At 38.2% G+C, this 10,000-nt stretch overlaps 1 protein-coding gene across 3 annotated transcripts in view; it reads left to right on the top strand.

Moving 5' to 3' along the window:
• LOC137647265 (uncharacterized) overlaps positions 1-10,000 on the top strand; it is a 482,594-nt gene that overhangs the window by 130,978 nt on the left and 341,616 nt on the right. For all 3 annotated transcript variants that reach the window (XM_068380659.1, XM_068380661.1, XM_068380658.1), the window contains exon 2: positions 4,546-7,461. The gene's annotated coding sequence lies outside the window, so the exon portion shown is untranslated. The remainder of the gene's footprint in view (positions 1-4,545; positions 7,462-10,000) is intronic.

Below are 10,000 nucleotides of genomic sequence, written 5' to 3'. Positions count from 1 at the left end.
GAGTATGTATATATAGATATATAAATATATGAATATATATTTATTTATATATATATGTATATATATATATATATATATATATATATATATATATATATATATATATTCAAATAAGCCATATATATTTTTGATACATTAATGTCTGGATTCTCTTAACGACCTCGGGATCAGAGCCCCAGGCGAAATCACACAAAGACAAGAGCTTGTGTCCGGCCGGGAATCGAACCCTGGTCAGCAAGCTTGTATAGACAGTGACTAACCTACTTGGCCACGAAGGTAGGTTAGTCACTGTCTATACAAGCTTGCTGACAGGGTTCGATTCCCAGCCGGACACAAGCTCTTGTCTTTGTGTGATTTCGCCTGGGGCTCTGATCCCGAGGTCGTTAAGAGAATCCAGACATTAATGTATCAAAAATATATATGGCTTATTTGAATATGAAAAACACGTCTAAATGTGCTAAAATTTATCATATATATATATATATATATATATATATATATATATATATATATATATATATACTGTATATATATTACCTCCGTTAGTGGAGGTAATAATTTAATTAATAACCTTAAGCTCTATCGCTAGGAACACCCATGTGATCCCTCTCATACTTCATCATAATAAGATCCACCTAGTCTATTATTCCATTTTTTATTGGGGGGGGGGGGGGTTGGATATTTTCACAGGGCTTAAAACTTTGACGTTGTGGGAATAAAGTTTTTAAATGTTCTTTTCAAAAACAATTGTCAGACTAATTCAAACGTTTGCTATGTTTATTTTTTTTAAAGTAAAGTTTTTAATCGTTCTTTTAAGAAAAAGACTTTTCAGTGGAACGCATGCATTTTTTTTTTTATTTATTCAAAACAATATATTCATTATGCTCGAATCGGTAAACATAACATTTGAAATATTTTCTATTAGTTTTGTTTATGTATTAAGGCTTTAGATATAATAATAACAATTCTAGACTTATTTATCCTTTTTCATAGTTACATGGGTTGGTTTAGAGTTACTTACATGCATACTTCTAGAGTTATTGAGATACATTCAATGTTACTTAGATACCTATACAGTTAGTTAAACGTTTTTAGATTTTGCTATTTACTTTTAGGTAACTAAAAACTTGAACGCTGAGTCATATTTATAGGATTATTTATATACACTCAAACTGAGTATCGGTATTTTAGAGTCTGTTGCATAGTTATACACTGAGTTAAATACTTTTAGAATTAGATGCATAACTTTACTATGATTTACACACTTTTGAAGGTAGTTACATACTTTCAAACTGAGTCAACCACTTTCAGAATTAGCTACATACTTTTAGAATAAGTTACATACTTCTAGAGTTTGTTGCATACTTTGACAGTTAATTACATACTTTTAGAGTTAGTTACGGACGAGATTATAACATTTATATAGTTAAGCTAAAGAGAATCTTTTTAGCAGAAGATAAAAGAGGTAAAATGCAGTCAGGAACATTCCATGTTGCTGTGAGTCGTTAGGTAATTTCTAATTAAAGTTAGATGGAATACCATGAGGTTTCAATAGTTTCAATATTCCAACGAAGAAGGAAAATCTAACAGTTTTCACGCATATTTACGCCTCGAATAGAGACTTACGCTTTTTTATTTATTCAGATTGATATAAATTAACGCCATCCCAGACAACAACTTCGCAAATCCGAAGGAAAGAGGATAAAACAATCGTGTTTACGAAATCGCGCTAAAAGTCCTGCTTTTAACGACTATACTTGGATTGGGGGAGGCTTTGGGGTGTTGGGGCCTGGGGGGAGGGGGGGGGGAGTGGTACTGGGTTAGGTTGGGGGAGGGGTGGTTATAGAAGCGAAATCAACAGCCGGTTATAAAAGGGGACGTGAAACCGATGATCGTCTCTTTAGGATTTGCTTGCCGCTTTCGAAGTGCATAAAACGGAGGGCGATGACGTCACGTTACGATGGAATGTCAAAGGTCACGGCGGGGAGTTAGGTCAAAGGTGATGTGCCTAAAGGAAAGGTTAACAGAGAGAGAGAGAGAGAGAGAGAGAGAGAGAGAGAGAGAGAGAGAGAGAGAGAGAGAACTAGGTTACATAAAGAGGTAAAGAAATTTAGATTGTCTTTAAGAACCGCTGCATATATGTATAAATCATTACATATACACTATATATATATATATATATATATATATATATATATATATACACACACATATATATATATATATATATGTATGTATATATTCATATATATATATATATATATATATATATATATATATATATATATATATATATATATATAGTGAGACGCTTGCTTTATTATACAGGGGAGATTAAGTGAAATCAAATCGAATCTCCCACGAGACCCAAGTTCTATCTTATGGATTTCATTATATGTTAACTATCTACGTGTTTTAAACAAGAAATCTTTAAAATGTCAATCGATGCTTTTGCGCCCATCGTGTAAAGAGGAGATTGAGTTTAGAAAAGAAAAAAAAAACTGACTACGAACAAGGAATATTCAATTGAAAACTATCACACTGTCTTAAAACTGGCTCCTTCGGCCATTCTGCTTATGGAGTGTGCTCAACTTAGCTAGTACCGCCTGGTTATTCTTGTCCCTTCAAACCAGCGGTAATCTCACTGAGACCTTTGCTGGAGCCATGTAAACAAGGTTTATGAAGACAGGAAGTCCTCTTGTTTGTGGAAATTCATCTCCTTTCGTTGAGAGATAAATCTGGGCAGCTGAAGACGTCGCTAGGTGTTTGTGTATGTGTGAGGGAGGGGGGAAGACATTGAGGAAGGCAGGAAGGGAGTAGCGGCTGGCTATTGTGTATCCCCTTAACGGGAGACCTTTCTCCTTGTCTGATATTCTAAGATGTTTCGCGTACGACCTTTCCTTGGCTTTAGAGCTTTATTATTATTATTATTATTATTATTATTATTTGCATCTGATTAAATGTTTCTACTTTTTACGTTTGTTTTTCCTCGATCTTTAGGCTATTCCAGTCATCATTAATAATTCGGTAATATTACTGCCACAAAAGTATATTTCTTTGCTTTCATTTTAGGCATATTATTGAAAAATTTTAATGACAATTCTACCATAAATAAACCAGAAACTTCTAACTCAAAATTTTATCAGTTGAAAAATTACTATTCAAAACTTTTTTCTTTATTCACCCCGCAAAATATTACTGTCAGGAATTTTGATGATTTTTTGCCATTCATCTGAATCGTCTTTATAAGAACTCATTGTGGATGCTAGGATAAAGTGGCTGTTTGGAGATACCAGGGGATGAGTTAGGTGCTTGGATAAGAAATGCATCTGGGGGATTACTGGATGTTTGGGGAAGAGTTGGATGCTGGGAGATTAGGTGTATCCTTTAGTATTAGGTTAATCCTGGGAGATTAATTGGATGCCGAGATAAGATGTGGATAATGTGGGATTAGGTGATGTTCAGGGAAGAGTTTGGTGCTGGGAGATTAGGCAGGTCCTTGAAGATTATATATATATATATATATATATATATATATATATATATATATATATATATATATATATATATATATATATATATATATATATAATGGGAGGTAAGGTGAGTGCTGGGATGAAATATGGATGCTGGAGGTTTGGGGGATAATTAGGGAAGACTTGGATGCTGGGAGAGTAGGTGGATTCTTTAGGATTGGGTAGATGATGGGAGATGAGATGGGTTCTTGGATATGACGGGCATGCTGGGGTGGTAGGGTGATGTTTGGAAAAGAGTTGGATGCTGGGAGATTAGGTAGATCACTGATGATTATATGGAGGATGGGAGATGAAGAATTTCTGAGATGAGAAGTGGATGCTGGGAGATTAGGGTGATGTTTTTGGGAAGAATGGGATGTTAGGAGATTAGAGAGATCCCTGATGATTATATGGATGATGGGAGATGAAGAATTGCCGAGATGAGAAGTGGGTGCTGGGAGATTAGGGTGATGTTTTTGGGAAGAATGGGATGTTAGGAGATTAGAGAGATCCCTGATGATTATATGGATGATGGGAGATGAAGAATTGCCGAGATGAGAAGTGGGTGCTGGGGGATTAGTGTGATGTTTTGGGGAAGAATTGGATGCTGATGAATTAGGTAGATCCTTGAGGATTATGTGGATACTGGGAGATGAGGTTGGTGCTTGGGTAAGAAGTGGATGTTGGGGGGAGTTCGTCATTGAGGATTAGGTTAATGCTGTGAGATGAGGTGGATGCTGGGGATTAGATGGAGGTTTGATAAAGAGATGGATGCTCTTGGATCAGGTGGAGGATATGGCATAGATGGATGCTAAAAAAGTGCTATCTGATACTGAATACTTGTTACATCTGTTGAGCAGCTTCGTCCCCAAAACGTTTTTGAACTTTGATCGTGTTACAAAACTGTTGGAAGCACTGACAAAATGTAGTAGTATGTAAGCCTAATATTGCTTTTCATGATATATATACTCACAGGAATTAGATATCTGCTAGTATTTGTAAATAAACGCTCTTTTTTTCTTTTTTTCAGATCAGTAGAGTCAGCTTATCTCTTCATACCGGAAGGAGTTCTTATGGAGGCTTGATTGACGATAAGAAGCTGATGATAAGAGCGAAGTTCGAGACACGAAGAGAAAGAGACATATACAGAGAGACAAAAGAGAAAGAGCAAGAGATAGACAGAGAGGAAGAGAGAGAGAGACAGAGACAGAGATATTTCTGAACGAGATAGAGTGACGGGAGGAGATAGCTTATGCATAAACTCAAACCGGACCCTACCCTGAGTGCAGACTGGCCCATGCGTAGGACACAGCCCTTTCACTGAGTGAACATGTGACAGAAAGTCAATGCTAATTAACTATTCCACTGGTGCTAGACATGTGAATGAGAAGTATATCATAGAAAGGTGACACTGGGAGAAAAGAAAACTATGTAAGAGCTGATAAGACCGCAATAATCCGGGACACCTGACTCTTTTGACACTAGTGAATGCAAGTGACTCGTACTCCGGAAGCAGTAGAGGAAGACGAAGACGAAGAAGAAAAAGAAAAAGAAAAAAGAGAAGAAGAACGGGAAGAACGAGAACAAGGAGCAGCAGAAGAAGAAGTGGAAGAAGAAGACGAAGAAGAAGAAGAAGAGGAACAAGCAGACGAGATCCAAGAGCACAGGAGAAGGAAGAGAAGAAAGAAAGACATCCGATTTTTTATAGAACTTTAGACCCTGTACTCCTATTCCCTTCCCGTAGCGTGTTTCGGAAGAGGCCTAACAATAACATCAACAACAACAATATCAACAACATCCTTGTGTTCCTGTTCAGCTGGTGTGGCATCCTCCCCCTACTCCTTACCAGTTATCCGCTGCAAGAAGAAAGAAAGAAAGGCAAAAGAATAATAGATTCAGTTATTCGTTATCATTTCATTAGTATCAGGTCAGAGTCTTATGCTTGAAAGCGATCCTTACCCTAAGCCACATTTCTCCTCCGCCGCTGAGTCTGTCTTCTCTTCCCTCCGAAGTAGTGTCCCACCTTCCTCGTTTTCTCTCCCTGTAAGTCAAAATCTAGTTCCCTTTTTATCCCGTCAGATGGTCGCTTAAGTCCCACTTATGCTTTACCTCTTCTTCGTCTATATAGTCAAGTTGCAGTTTAGTTACTCTTGATTGCCCGTGATTGATTTGTAGACCATATTTACCTTCCGATTCACATCCCTCTCTTCATTTTTCCTCGTAGTTATACGCTGAGTTTCAAACCGACGGAGACTTTGGTTCCGTTAAACGCCTCCCGATTCCCCCTGTGTTTCATCTCTTAGACACCAGCCTCCCCCCAAACACCAATTCGCCTCTGCTTTCGGAAACAGCACCACCGTTTCCCCAAACTCGCCCTCGAACTCCTTTTCTTCTTAGATTGTAACCCCACAGCCTTAAATATTTATCATATCGTATTTTGCTTCAAATTATTCTTTTTCTTGCTTTTTCTCATAGTTCTTTGCTTCCTCGTGTTTGCGTTCCAGTTTCTTCCGTTTTCGCGCTACCTTTTCCTGATTTAGCCTCCCCTTTTTTCCCCCTCTCGGTTCATCCCCAATCCCCAGGCTATAGTTTGCGTCCCCACCGCCGCCACCCTTATTTCCTTTACTTCATTTCTTTTTGGTCTCCCCGGTCACCCATCCACTTCTCACCCTAGCTCGTTTGCCGGCTTCCAGGACCCCCCTTCCTAGCTCTCTCCCTCTCTCTCTATTTTTCTTTTGTCAGCCGCCACCTTGACCGCCACCATTCAGTTCTTCCATCCCATTTTAATTTTGGTCCTTATCTTAACATTTTGCTTGTTTTACTCACTGCTCTTGCCTCTGATTTTCATCCTCTAAGCGTCCGTTGCGTTTCCCTTTGACGTCCGTTTTCCTCCTCCGCCGACCGACGCCAAAGATGTGAGCGCCAAGTCTCCCTTCGCTTCCTCTTAGTTCTCCGCTTCGTCTGAGTTGATTTGCGCCGCTCGCCTCTCACCTGTTTCGTTGTCCAACCCGTCGCATCCCGTCCCACCCTTACCCTCCTCTTCTTCAAAGTGCCTTTTTTTTCTTTTATTTCTTTTATTTAAACACTTTCCTTTCGTTTTCCCCCTCATCTCGAGTGTCATCTTCTTCTTCTTTCCTGTCGCATCGTCTACAGCTATGATATCCTCGACTCTCATCATCGCAGCCACGACTGACCTCCTCTGGCCTAATCTGCAGCTCTACGCTTACTGACTGCGTCTGCACCACCCTCCTCCTCCTCCACCTCCTGCAACTCCTCCTCCTTCAGAAATAAAATTCGACAAGATAAACAAACCAATCTTTGTTAAATCGTGAGATTAAGAAATAAAGATCAGCCTCCCAGTGCACCTATTAATTCATCACCTCCCCCCATCTACACATCCGGGTCCTACCACTGTCAACCTTCCCAATTCCCCACCAATATAAAGATAAAGATAATATTGTATCCTAAAATCTTACTGTAGCATCTCTCCAAGATTCCTTCCTCTGAGTTATGGCTCCTCGCCAGCCTCTCCATACTTCTGCTATGTTCTGATGTGTTATTTGCGTGTAGTTGTTCATCCTGGTACACTCACTGACAAAATACAAGGAAATCCAGATATCCTTGAAATCGCATAAGTAACCCCCCCCCCCCAACGAAACCATCACTTGAAAAGATAAAGAAAACTGAGAAAGAATAAAAGACTCCTGGGTGTGCGTTTCAGTAGCCTCCCGAAGCATCATCATCTGCGTTGTGGTCCACCTCTTTTTTTTTTTTTATCTCCGGTGCGTCCGATCAGCATCATCGTCCCTTCATCGGACCACAAAACCCTCTCTTATCGTAGGGCGCCGGGGATAGCGCCATGGGCGGAGTGGGCGTCGATGAATATCTCCCCACTACCGCAGCCTCCACCACCACGCCCAGAGTCGCCGCTTCCTCCTACACACAGGTAAGTCCCCCACCCCTTTTTTTATTTATTGGTCTTATGAAAAGACTTTATTTTATCATCAAGCCGTTTTGTACAGGTTCATCCTTCGGTATTTCAATGATCACCCAATCTTTTTTTGTTCTATCTCTCTTCATCTGCGTCTTCTTTATTCTTTCATCCTTGTCCTTTGACCTTCCTTTACCTTATCCAGTTAAACATCTACTTCCCCTCTTTCCGACCTCCTCTCCCCTCGTCTCTCGTTTCTTCGCGTTCACTTTTACCTTTAAGGTGAACTGGAAGAAGAAGAAGTGAAAGAAGAAGAAAACCGAGGGGAGTTGAGGTAGAGGGGAGGATGGAGAGTTGGAAGAAGTCTAGTTTCTAGCCAGGAAAGTTTTCCCCTTTTTATATCACAATAACAAAACTTTTTACGATCCCATTGGCCACGACGTGCTTTTCTTTTTATCTCCCATTTTCAGCTATTTTATAAACCAGGTTATTACTGTTAATCCTCTTCTTTTATGTTTACTTTTTCGAACCGTTAGGTAGTGGGTTTTTTTTTATCCTAGGCGCACGTGGATGCGTTTGTTGGGACAAGAACATACAGGAAGAAAAAAAGTTTTTATTTTATTTTTTATTTCACCGTAAGTAGTCAAAAGCATATTAATATTTTAAGTTATTGAATGAGTACTGTTATGTTTAAAGGCAGCCCGAGGTATTAAGATTAAAATCTGGACAGCTTTAAAAAATCTTTTGGACTAATGTTTCAATGGTCTCTAGAGTCAAGTCGGTAAGACGACAAATACTTTAGGACTATTGAGTAATTAACGACTACAGACATTTTCTCGTGACTTTTGAGTATCTAAAGATTTGAAAAATACTTTAAAGATCATTGAGTAATGAAAAATCAATGTAAATAGTTTTGAAACTATTGAGTAACACTAGACAAAAATACTTTATGGAATCTTACCTAGCAAAAAACTAAACAAATACTTATGGGAGTATTGCATCAATAAAGAACACTGAAATATTTTGAGGACTATTGAGTATCATACTACCACCAAAACACTTTATGGATTATTAAGCAAGGAAAGACTTCAGAGATACTTGAGGGACCCTTGAATAACTGGAAACCACGTTAGTACTGAAAGGACCATTGCGTGACTCCCAAAATTACTTTTATGACAGTTGAATGACAACAGACCACATAAAGCCATAGGTGCTATAAGGAGACAGACGACAGCAAAAACACCTTTGAGACTAATAAGTAACAAAATACTTTGGAGAATTATAGAAACATATGAGCGATTATCAATAATTTGAGATCAGGGATAGGCTAAATTTGTGGCCCTATAAATACTTTAGGGTTTATTGGGTAAGAAAAGACTTAAAAAATACCTTCAGGACTGTTGAATAACTCAAGATCATACTTTATGCACTATTGAACACAAGATAAATGTTTGTGGTTTATTGGGTAAGAAAAGACCTGAAAAATACTTAAGAACTGTTGAATAACTCAAGATCATATCTTAAGGACTACTGATTGACATAAATGTTCGGGGAATATTGAGCAATAACAGACTAGAAATAGAGGGGCACTCAGTAGAGCGCAGACTTCCGCCACGGCAGCGTATTTCTCGACGGTTTTTCTCGGCCTTGACTTTGACCTTTGACCGAGGACTTCCAAAATTGAATCACATCCCCGTCTCAACATAAAAATGAATCCATGAAAGTTTCAGTACTCTATGAGTAAAATTATGACTTCGCCGCGGCAGCTTATATCTTGACCTTTTGCCCGACCTTCACCTTGACCTATGACCTAAGACTTTCAAAATTGAATCACTTCCACGTCTCAACATAAGAATTAATCCCTGAAAGCTTCACTACACTATGAGTAAAATTATGGTCAGGAAGTTGTTCACGCACAAACAAACGGACAGACAGTGACGAAAGCATAACCTCCTCCCAACTTCGTAACATCGTTGGCGGAGGTGAAAATACTTAAGCATTGTTGAATAACTCAAGATTATACTTTAAAGACTACTGACTAACTCAAGACAGCATAAATGCTCTGGTATAATAGAGTAATTAAACACCACTGAAATATTTTGCGGATTAATTATATAACCAAAGACTATAAACAATTTAAATATCACTTAATATGAAAAGACCACATAAATAATATAAATTATGGAGTATTAAAATGCTTCTATTAACTATAATGAAATGATGCATAATCATTCGAGAGTAAGTGAACACTTTAGGCACTTATAAATGATAAAAGACCACTTGGATATAAATACTTGTTGACAGAATACCACAGAAATTCTTTCATTACTACTGATAAATGAAAAATTACATTAATACTTCATTGACCATTGATTATCTAAAGATAACAGCATCTCTTTAAAGACTATTGGGCAACTAAAAACAAAGAAAGACTTCTAAACTTTATAAATCTCGGATATACCATAGGAACAATTAAATAATAAAGACCACACACCGTTGAGTTAGAAAATTACACAAATTACACAAATACTTCACAGACTATCAAACACCAGAA

Source organism: Palaemon carinicauda, chromosome 9 (genome assembly GCF_036898095.1).
Source record: "Palaemon carinicauda isolate YSFRI2023 chromosome 9, ASM3689809v2, whole genome shotgun sequence".
NCBI classification, from domain to species: domain Eukaryota; kingdom Metazoa; phylum Arthropoda; class Malacostraca; order Decapoda; family Palaemonidae; genus Palaemon; species Palaemon carinicauda.
The sequence above is the reverse complement of the archived record's forward strand: the minus strand, read 5'-3'. Positions and strand labels throughout refer to the sequence as shown.